Genomic DNA, 13,085 nt, shown 5'->3' on the forward strand with positions numbered 1-13,085 from the left:
TTATTGAAATACTGAAAAACAACGATGCGAAGCACTATTGTGAAGGTTTCGAGGTCGTATTTTGTTTTTGATTTGGGCACACTTGTTTACAGCTAATGTGCAGGACATTAAAAAACGATGCATGTAATGGGAAGAAAGGTTAAAAATTGAAATGGAATGTTGGAATCATTCTTAACCAAAAATTTTGATACACAATAGAAAGAAAATGAAAAATATTACTTGTTGTAAAAGGGTTTAAAGATTAATAGTCTTTCTGTCCTATTATGCTTTGCAGACCTTCATAAGCATGAGTATTGAGTATCCAATTATGACCAGAAGATTTCATGGAATGTATTAAGAATATAGGTATTATGGTCTGAGAACTGGTACTTATTATTTTGGAGTACATATTTGGAGCACCGTCAAAACTAGATCTCCATTTCTTTTGTATTTTCTCGCTTTTAATAGATTCATGTACCCATTTCCATAACGAATCCTTAAAAAAATATGAACGTTTCTCCTTTATACTTATCGACTAATAAGTTGTTACAACTTATTAGGTAGTTTTTCCTACATAAAAGGTCTATAATTATTTTATGGATTGATAAAATTTACATTAAATGAAATGTATGAGTTCATAAGATTGAGAGTTACTGACAAACGTATTTATTGTAAGTTGCTATGTAAATAAAACACGGAATTACGTGGTAAATAAGAAATTACTTTATCACCATTTCACGGTAACAAAGCCACCAATAGCTTTTTTATTTTGCGGTTGTATTGGTCATTGTAATTTCTGATTATATTCCAACGCATTTCCTTATAAATTGACAAAGTCCTCGATCGGAAAATACTAATACGGCTCGCTTCCGTGAAACTAATTTACGTAATACCACGTATCTGTGTTTTATGTCGATTAATCTATATTAAAGGCAATCTGTCATTTGATCAATTTGACGTAGTTAAGATAATAATCTTACTTTGAACAATGTTTGTTATCCTTTTGTTTTATTTTCCATAGGTTACCTTTTTAAGTTGCATATGTAGGTACTTCTCATCTTTCATATCTGGGTATACTTAATACATAAGCTATATAAGCTGAAGAGTTTGTTTGTTTGAACGCGCTAATCTCAGGAGCTACTGTTCCGATTTAAAAAATTCTTTCAGTATTAGATAGCTCATTTATCAAAGAAGGCTATATATCATTACGCTAAGACCAACAGGAGAGGAGGCACGCGGGTGAAACCGCGAAGCGCAGCTAGTAAGGTATATGTACAGTACGGTATACTTCTACAAGATTAATTCTCCGCAGTAAAAATATTAAAATGTAAGTATGTATATGTAATAGGTAGTAGTAAAATGTAAAGAGCTAAAATAACTTTAAATCCAACGTTGTTCATTAATATGCTCACAACGTTCAGATTTTTTAAGCTAATAGGTACAAATATATAATTTATAGTTTTATGACGGTCAATATAATTGTAAACAAATCGTACGCTTAAAAATTTGTGAAGAGCTTCATAATTCACATCATGTTCAAACAATTATATCTAAAAATGTGTTCGATAAATTATGGTATTCACTCAGATTTCAGAGTTGAAAAGCCTCAGGTCGTGCAGGAATTCCTTATTTTTTTACACACGAACATCGACCTACAGCGTTGGCGACTCTTATTGTTTGGGTCATTTTGACTTATTTTTGTAAACACAGTTTACTCAGTCAATAGCCTGTTTAAATTCTTTCTCTTGAATATATTGGATGAAGTGTCGATTGTGATGCAGATCTTGTAGACGAGATAACATCACTCGACGGAATAGCAATTGAAATTTTGGGAAAAATTTATAATGTTTTATAGCGGGGAATTAAAAAGAGCAAATTATTTTTTTACGATGCAGAAGATTCCCGTAGTTTTTACCTTATATTCTTTTTTAAATTCGTATATTTCTAAAAAAAAATTATTACGTATATTATTTTTTTTTTTGTTTTCTATTTCTTAATTTGCGTTGACTCTGAACCATCTGTCTATTTTAAATGATATTCCTTGTTATGATAAGCAGCGGCAGTAAAGGCATTTAAGAAATAATTACTCATTGCATATTGAATAAAACCCAACTGTAACGGTACCTATAAGTGCGTGGGTGTCGATCACAAACATAAGCTCGTTAATTTTAACCTAGATCCAGACGGAGAAGATATTTCATTAAAAAGCTTTGACTAATTTCATCTCAATTAGATAAAAATATATCAAACTGTTTTTAATTTAATAGTTTTAATTAAAGATTTTATTTAGGTATACAAAATAATAATTTTCATTATTTTCGACCACTGAAAATTTTATTTTAGTCATAGTCAAAATTATGTGCTTGTAATTATAACTATCTTAGTAAACATAAACTACATTTCAAAAATTGTATTAAATATAGGTCACTTGAGAGCATCTCTACAAAGTTCTTTCACAATAAACACAAATCATGCTAATACGTTTTCATTTAGATAATTTTATTATCACCATAATTTTAACAATGTATGCACAATAATTTGAATCACAAATAATGAAATGAACTATGCACACAATAACGATAAACACATTTACTTGAACTTGTACAAGCTGCAGTCATTCACCCGAAACCGCAAGCCTGCCAAATAAGTGAGGAAATCCAGCGTTGAAGTTTGAGGCCAAGTCTAACAGCGCTATCTGATTATATTTGCTGCTTTATTTTTATTTATTTCATAGGAACGCACTAACAGAAATGTTTTGGAGGCCATTTCCTTGTGAAAGGGGTTCTTACAAAAAAGTTAGGCTTAATATTTTTTTTTTTTTTTTTTATTATAGGACATTATTACACAAATCGACCTAGTCCCACAGTAAGCTCAATTAAGGCTTGTGTTGTGGGTACTAGGCGACGATAAATATAATATTTAATAAATACATATATGGATAATAACACCCAGACCCAAGAACAAATAATTGAGTTCATCACACAAATATTTGCCCTGACCGGGGATCGAACCCGGGACCGTCGGCTCAGTAGGCAGTTACTTTACCACTGCGCCAACCGCGTCGTCAAGTCAAAAAAATATAAAACATTCACCACCGTTATATCAAGAGATAGACCGGGAAAGTCTAAAAAAAACTCAAATTAGGAGTGGATTTATGACAGAAAGTAAAAAACAATTTATATGTAGGTATTACGAAAGATACAGCACAGAACTACAACTAGGTAATAATAATGCTTATTTATTATGGTTATTTCAATTCTACAGTCTTAAATTGACTCCTACTACTCTTAATTCATAAATGAATTTTGAAATGATGAAATAAGAAAAATTATATTCGAATTTAAAAAACCTTTTAACAGAGCTCTACCTCACGTTCCTTGAGTTATCGCATGATTTATAGATAATGTAAAGTTACATTTTAGGGCCGTCCTTGTTTAAAATATGAAAACATAGTATAAAACTTGTTCTACTACCTTTTATAGCACTTATATACTTTAAAACATAACGTAGAGCAGATAGCATAATATACTTATGTTGAAAAAACATAAAAGAGTTTCCACGCGTTAATTTTTTTATTACATTATTAAGTACCTTCATTGTTTAACTTGTCTTCCTATTTCATTAAACCACAAACAATAATTAATTTGTCGTTTGTATTAAACAGTAGTTAATCCATGCTAATAATTATTAATTAGTAAAATGCAATTGCATGCAAATTATGGTAGGTACACTGTACAAATATTTTGACGTTAAAATAATTCAGATATTAATTATTATAATACATGTCACCATCATTGACTTAGCTGGTATTCTTTCGTTGCAAATAATAAATATGGTGCATCTAATTATACTATACATTACATACATAGACGCATATAATATGTGTCTCTTCGCGATTAACTAAAAAACAAATGCACCAATTTTTATACCACTTTTACCATTGGATAAAGTGATGATTCTCAATGAAGGTTTTAGTAAATACTAAATTTAAGGTTATAAAAATTTTATGGTCAGATTCGTCCATTTAATAATGCAAACAAATCTCCTATTAGATAAAAACCGCATATGTATTATTATCAGTAATATGAGTATGAGTATTGCTAAGCGTCGTTAAAGTCTATTAATCTGAGTGTTTGGTATCAGGAGTCATCCCACTAACGAGACACGCAACATCAGCTTCAACAATTAAGGAAGTGTGCAATTAACACCACCATTAACGTCTTTAGAGTACTTTTTAATGGAATTGTGAACGTTAATGATGCAGGTAAGGTATAATTGGTAAGTATTTTTGTCGTCTCTCAATAACTCTGCACTTAGGAGCGTTGTGCCCATGGCCAAAATTCAATGTTACCAAAAATGTGTCTTACTGATTTCTGTATCCGTAAATAATCTTTGAACAAGAACAAGTTACACTTAAGAACACTTATTTCATATTGCCTATATCACCTTAAAATATAACAACACGTCATGTTACATGTTTTTGTTTTTTTTGTAGGACATTTGCATTGTGAATGTCTAGTAGAGATCGCTCTATAAGTCTAGAGATAATTCCGCCTTCTGTACAACAATATCGGTGCTGGTACATGTGTGTACATGTTTTGTCATTATTTTAATAAAATAAAATAGACAATTTAAACAAAGAACTATGTATTAATTTTAAATACATAAAAAAGAAATTTGACGAGTACAATAAAACGTGACATTGCGAACTATTTCTTCAAGGAACTGAGTTTCAGTCTAGCGGGTATAAGATAACCTTGTAGGAAAAGAAATTACTGCTTTATGCATAGAAAGCTAAAGCGTTTTTTAAGTCAGGGTCTCTTCATGTTACTAATGCTAAGCCGTATATCAAAGGTACGTTTGATTTTTGATAAGCAAAAGGCTTGAGCATGCAACAAAAATGTACATGATAATAAATAAAATGCGCAAAATTTTTAGTTCAATAATATTATGTGTTTATTACATTTAGAAGCTGTAATAATTTTATTTGCATTCTTTAAATATGAATCGATAAGCTGCCGTTTTAGTAAAATTGACTCATGTGCATACCTATTACGTAAATAAGTTTAATATGTAACCATGCAAAATTAATACATATTTAAAATAAATGGAAAATATAATCGAAATAAGTGCTTTCTGTAGATCTATTTAATTTCAGTTATAAAGTTGAATCAAAAAGATTGGGAGAAAATACAAGTAAGTTTACCTATTTAGAATATTTAATAATCGATAGCCTACTTGTGAAGGTGAACGTTAACATATATAGTCCTTAGGTGGAGACTATATGTGCGTATGGTTTACACAATTTAATTCCTCCATCTCCATTTCTTAATGGTACCTCGAGGTGCTCCGACGGATATCATCCTTTTATTGTGGATATCCCCAATATTCGAACTCGTCGCTTCGAGTCTTCCTTCATCATAAAAACAGCTAAACAATGGAATTCAACTCCCTACCACCATTTTTCCTGAACAATACAACTCGGACCTCTTCAAAGCTAGGGTGAATGGGCTCCTTCTAGGCAGACGTGCAGCCAAGTAGGCAACATCGCCGCTTCCCATCATCACGAGGCATGCTCATCACAGAAAGTTTTTCCTTTCGTTGGATTAAACTAGCACCAGTAGGTACACAACACAACAATTCAATTCACTTACCGCTTCGCCAAGTCATCGAACTAAAAGATATTATGATACTTTTTAATTACTAACTTTGTACCACCATTGCGCAATCCGTTATTCACATTATCCATGACTTTCGTATGACAAAGAACTTCAAATTATCGACATAATCATGACTCGCCGGTGTTTGAACTGTGGTATATGGCACAACAAAAACGACCTTGACCTTGGTGAGTCCACATTGCCACCACCAGCTTTCAGGGAAGCCACCCTGGTTAGTCAGCGTAGACAATGGCTTCGTCATGATGTCGGAAAGGATTTATGAAGGTCACCCTATACCACTATACATATGTAAAACGATTCCATGCTTGCGCTTTGTTCGCTATTGTAATAAATAGCAGAAACAATTGTTTATGTGAGGAAACTATCCTGCTATGCTTTGACTATCAATTAGATGAGATTATTAATTTCTTATTTATTTTTATTTACGCATTGGATTCCGTGAAGGCATAGAGTCCATTTATGCTAAAATTGTAAAATATTTTGTTATAATATGTTCAATATTAGTACTTACCTGTTACATATTCTTATAATTATATTAACATTGGGAATATCTCAATCTGGAGTCATAAAAATGTTCTTTGAATTCCTTTAAATAATGTAGAGTCAGTTATGGGTATCGAGCTCCACACCTCTAAAAAATTTAAATAACTAGCAAATCATACTATCATCCATCCAAAGAATCTATACATATAATAAATCTGTAGAAGGGTCAATTCTGTACATTGAAAATATTGAAAAAATAAATACCAGAGGGTGTTACTGGATCGATACCAAACCCAAATATGTGATTAAATCAATTTTTGTCTGTCTGTCTGTCTGTCTTTCTGTCTGTCTGTCTGTCTGTATGTGAAGGTATCACGTAAAAACTAACGGTTCGATTTTGATGAAACTTGGTATAATTATACCTTATTATCCTGGGCATAAAATAGGATACTTTTTATCCCGGAAAAATACGTAAAAAAAAATTAATCTTAATTTTTCCGCGCGGACGGAGTCGCGGGCGGAAGCTAGTACACAAATAAAACCGGTTAAAAAGTTATCCCTTATCCCCATATAGCGCATACCAGTAAAAGAGCTAATTTATGCAGTGCTTATAATAGAAAAAGTGGATTTTTTGTCGTAAGCAATTTGCATTCAGATTATCAATTAGTGTCAAGATATATTCATCTAAGTATTGTGTATTAATTAACAACTTGTTATTGTAATTGTTTTATTTTCATAGAAAAAAATCGTTATCATATAAGTATTATTTGTTATAAGGGTAGTTATAAATGTTAAACGTACGAATTGAATAACCTTCTTTGAATAGATATTGTTCTGTTCAATTAAATTTGAACTATTTAATGCCTTTAAAACGATTGAAAAAAAAAGAATAAGAAATGTAAATTATGACACAAAAAAATCTTAATTATGTAACGGTGCATTTACATCAAACGAGGGAATACCTATAGCCCAACTATGTCAAATTATTTTAGTGTAAAGCAGAATGTAGAGCAATCTTTCGTTGTTATTAGTGCGTTCGAAAAGATTATATACAATGTTCAGATAATACTGAACAACATAAAATACGACTTTTCGTATACACTAAAAAAGATCACCAGAATACTTTAGCTTTACGCTCGCTTGCTGTTAGTGCACCATGATATTTCTGTGCCTCCAGTGAATAAGGGAGTAAGACGAGTTATTCCCTTTGGTTTTTATTGCACCATTGGATTCAGCTCGTCAAAATACACAGCATATCAAAAGGACATATCTCTAGCTGCATCCTAACCCATTTTTTCGAATGACCCAAACGGTATAAGTAGGGTGTGGTTAACGGTATAAGTTACCTTATCCATCATTTTAGGCAATCGCAAAGGAACTATTCGTCTCGAGTCAAAATAACCCACGAACACAAGGACGCATGTGTAGTTATACTTTTTGAATAAAGACATAATTCATTTTGTTCCATCCGTGCTAACACTATTTTAGTATATATAAACGCATTTGTGTCATTTTTCTAACATGAGCATAAAGGAACAACTCTTAGTGTCATTGGTTCAAGTGACGATATGAGACAGTTTCGCATTAATGCCGTGTTGTAATTGGTCTATTTGAATACTGCACGGAAACAACATGTGCTATTTCTTTTTGCTTAATAATATTTTTCAATAGTTTTTTCAATAAATATGCAACAATAAATCTTTATATTTAAAAAAAAGGTATTTATCAATCAACTTGGAATACTAATAATATTTCTATGGAAATTAACTATTTTTTGCAATAGATAAAAATACAGTTTTAATTAACATATTAAGTGCATTTAATGATATTATACTCTTTGTTTACCTCTATATAAATACAGAACGATAATTGAATTATCTAAAAAAGCCAACCAAAATGTTAAACTTATATTTTCTTCTTTTAATTGGGTAAGTTTTCTAAAAAATAACTAGTTTTTAATCTTTTTTTTTTTTATTTAATCTAACCAATAATACTATAATTATAGACGCATAGAAAAAAAATTATAACCAGTCTTGTAGAGTCTCTTCAAGTCGTATTTGCATCCAAGGCACCTTCAAATCTGTGCTTAATTTTTTCATAAAATCTCTGCGGCTCATTGTTTTTTCTTTATTTATCTATATTATTTTGATATTATAAGATATAGAAATTGTTAAAATTTCATATCATGCCGTAAAATATCGCCACAGACCACCTATAACTTTCCCTGTAAGGTAACTGAACATACAGGAATATGGTTTTCGAGCTTCTCTTAACTCTTTATAGTGCTTGTATCCTCAATGTATAACAAATATTCGTTTATAACAACCAGACAACATCTCAGCCACCCAATCCTCTTTCTTGGAGTCCAAATCCAGCGGAGGACAACAGTCATTTACTAAAATTGAAGGTTTTTCGTCCTAGTGTTAAAGTTTTCTGGATCCTATTTTATACTCAATATATAGTATATTATAATACTATATCATGTAAAACGTGACTTGGAAAAAAAATATTCACATAAATCACAAAATAATTTTTTTTAAGCAATCGTAAAAGTTCCGAAAAGCCCAATTATACGTCAAAATGACGTACAACATCCTCTTTACTACAAAATGGCGGAATTTACCGGGAAGAGCCAACTATGTACTGCTAGGTCTCGACGGCTTATGAGTTGTTTCTGGATTTCGAAGTGATTCGATGGTAAATATAGAAAAGACAAAGATATTTCGCCGCGGTGTACATCAAATTTACGTAGATTGGACTTCTAGGGTTAAATGCATAAACACCTAAATGTTGTTTTGTTTTTATTATATCTAATAACGTTAAAAAATCCGTTGATTTCACTCGTTTTTCAAGCTACATGCATGGTTGTTCCACTAAAAGGCTTCAATTGAGTCATAAAGTACACAAATTTCAAGCATGATAAGTCGCATTATTTCTATAAAACCAAAACTGGCAATAATATAAGTCGTGTTATGCGACTATGAACATAGTGCTTTAGGGCATAAGTCGTTATATTGCAAAGAGCAAAAAAAAAATTATGTGAATACATTGAGTTATTCCATGAAGTACTCGTTCATAAGGCCACAACTACAAAAAAACACGAAAAAAGTATATTTATGGGGTTGTTACAATATCTGTTTATATGTAAAACTAAAGTCTAACATCATATCTTACCCATACAAGCTTAAAAATTTGAAGTTATAAAGATTTAGTGTTGATATATAGTTTTTTGTCTCTCCTGAAAAGTGCTGTTTTTGAGTTATTCCCTTATTCACTGGAGGCACAGATTTATTGATCTACATTTTTTAATTCTATTCAAAATTAAAAAAAATAAAATTGGTTATAGATTTAATTATATTTTGACAATCAAATACACTGTTATAGTAACAAATAACTAGGTAATATGTTAGGAATGTTCAGAATTTGTATTTCCTAATTTGTTATAAGATTTACATAAATGAATATATATAATGAATGTACATGCATATGAGCGACGTGTGTTGCTTACAATCACGTGACACGTGTAATCGTAACATAAAAACAAACATACAATTAATTGTACTTAATACGATGTATTGATAGTATAATTATTTTTTTTATAATACGTTTATGTACAATGTTCGTATGATCTACAATTACTTAATAAAAAAAAAATCAACGTCTAATTGACTTCTACGTACCTATCTTTTGAATCATTTATCACAAAATATGTAGAGTTGCGATTATTAGGTAGGTACTAATTATTTTTTTACAAGAAAACAATCTCAATACTTCTCTGAATATTATGTTCAGAGCAATTTTAAAAACCATTAACTACTTCACAACAATAAGTTTTTAAGCGAAACGCCAAAAGCGCATCAAGTTTTCGAATGCAATTAATACACAATATCCGAAGCGATCGGAAACTTTCTTTCTCAATTATACGTGCAAGCTTTACTGTGAATTAAGTTTAGTTGGGCAAAGGGGCGGGCGGAGGCCTAGCTGCATGGGCAAGCGTAAGCCTTTTATAAGGTGAGCGAGACACGCGCGGCGCACATACGCTACAAGTCGCGGGCAGCGATAGGTTGTGCCGCAAAGGGGCACTACGATCGCTCGTGCCGAAACTCGACTCACGACTCATTTTCTTTGAAATTTCGTGTAATTGCAAAGAAAAAGTGACCGCGGCACATTGTGACTCTAAGTGCTTGTGAACTTTACATTTTCAAATATCGAACGTGTTCACATTAGTGGAATGAAAATCAAATGTCTGAAAAAGTAAGGATTACATGAGCCTGGAAAAACTTAAGGCAAGTATAGACTTTTAAATTGCTCAATTTGATATGACCTGTAGATACGCTTTAGCACTCTTTACGAAAGATTTGTTTTAAATATAAATAACAAGAGTTAGGGGTGTACAAACTCTACACTGAATAAATCTAATTGTAATTGCATTGTATATAGGTGAGTTGCTAACTAGCTTATAACCTTTGTTTATCACTTGATAAAAAAACATAAGGAGGTAGTTATGCGACAATTGCTGCCATTAATTGTGGTTAATTCAATTGATTTTCTGAGAAACAAGATAATTTTCAGTGGTAAAGTTTTTATGAGAGTCAAGTACCTACTTATAAGGAGGAAAATTTTATTGTCTTTTAAAGTTATGTGCTATGTCTTTTAAGATTTGTCTCATAGATAAGTTGACTATGCTTAGTTTCTATTAGTATGTTGATCATGTAATTTTATAATGGTATCACTGGTCAGTCCCCTTATATACCTGAGTCGAATACATGATGCGATGTATCACCGTCACTAGATGAATTATTAACGAGCAAAACATAACTATTTCCTACTAGTCATAATATATTAAATCATAGTTTCTATCCCTGTAAATGTATTGTTTCACTCACGAATGGCCCAAGTAAGTATCTCTTGAAATGTTATCAGATAATTTTAGCGGATAAGGCATTATGTGTTATCTTATTGATAACAACTGATCTTGCCTTTCGTACACCCATGTACGAAGAACGTCGTCAGAAATTCAATTCGACAATTTATTTCAAGTATTATGACGAGCTGACGAGTTAACTATTTTTTAACCAGGTAGTTAATTTCCTGTTTATGTGATGAGTCACTGGTATTAGATAAACGTTTTTAAACGTTTTTAGTTATTAACCAGATATAAGCTTTTAAAAATATTTATGTAAATATTATAATTGTATGGGAATTGGGAACTCCTTCCATATGAATCACGCTTGCCTCAATGACGTAAACGTAGTGAGGAACAAACGTGAACAAAACCGCAAGGCACAAACAACTTTATATTCAATATTATTATTACTTAATATGATGATGATGATGATGATGAATGTGACCGCTTTGAACTTTTGCGAGTTACCTTCGGTTTAACACATTCAATTTAAAAAAAATAATCTTTTTTTTTTAATAAAGGCAGATATAACTGTATAAAAGCAAACATTAAAAAGATCGGTATAAAGTACCCGTTCCTACTGTCCTAGATGATCAAAGTCCCATTTTTTTTTCATAATCTGAATTTTCATAAGAAAATTCGTATAAACGAATACATGAAACAACAAGTGAGGTTACAAATATAACCTCAGACAATAACATAATACCATGAAAGTTATATCATTTCATTTAAATCTCTTAATAATTCCTTTGTTAATATTTCTAATATTTATTAACCACTGCATTGACACTTTGGCGATACAATTGAAAGGTTCCGCAACGTAGAGAAAAAAATAGACTTTCGAAGTTTCGAACAATATCAAACTTGTAGAGTCAATCAGATAGTCTGGCTACATACCCCCCTGTCTGTACAACAAAAAAAAGCCTTTATTTTGTACGTGAAATAAATAAATTACAAACTAATTAAAATTTTCTTGGTTAGTTCCCTCATCATCTTAGCGTAGATATGTCATTAATATTGCATCTAGTCTCCGGAAGAAGGAAGGTTTTCAGGGTCAGTACGATACATGTTTCTGCAAAAACATTTTACATACAATCACACACATACAAACTAATTATTTTACATAGCCATATTCTAGAAGAAAAAAAAAATCAATGAAAATTTGATATCGTTAGGATTAATTTTCATGCCCTATCAATTTCACTTCAAGTTTTGTGTCAAAGTAGCGTAAATGCATTGAAATCCATTGGGTGATTCAGGCTTTGTATATGGTAACAGACAAACAGATATACAAAGAAACTTACTTGTATTAGTGAATAAGTTTGGGCAACTAGGTAGGTGCTTTTTCACTGATTTATTAAAACTGTATATTTTAAGTAGGATTCTTTTCTTGTATTATTACTATTTTTAGAGGTAAGTGGAAGATATGTAACAATTTTTTTAACATTATATGTATGATGAACTATCAATGAAATTAAGTTCTACTTATTATTTTTAAATCATATAATTTTAATGATGACATAAGATATGCAATTTTGCATTTTACGACTGAAATACTTAAAAATATGTTATCTACATACCGATGTAGGTATGCGTAAATCATATAATATGGTATTCATATAATAATATAGTAATCATATTCCATGAATACATGAAGAGTCAACTGTCTTATAAATATAAAATACATAGGTATTTCATGACATAATAAATTATTTTTAAGTGACCATAATATTTTGCGTTGGTTTATTAGTATATAATTGAAATTAAAATCCTAGTTTTCCTTAATAAGTACCTAAAGGTTACAGCGAAATTATGATCTGTTAGATCAGCGTTTCTTTCTATAAGATAATTCAAATGAAATGTTACGCACGACTGGTTATTCAATTAACTGTGTGACCTCTGTCAATCACTTTTACAGAATAGTAAAAATAAGTACCAAGAATGGGATAAATGGCACTCTAGGATCAACAATTATCAGAAGTATTTAATAACAGCATAAAATCTGTTTTCGACCTTCTAATGTTTTTTTTTAATTG

This window comes from Colias croceus, chromosome 2, assembly GCF_905220415.1.
Source record: "Colias croceus chromosome 2, ilColCroc2.1".
Lineage (NCBI taxonomy): Eukaryota > Metazoa > Arthropoda > Insecta > Lepidoptera > Pieridae > Colias > Colias croceus.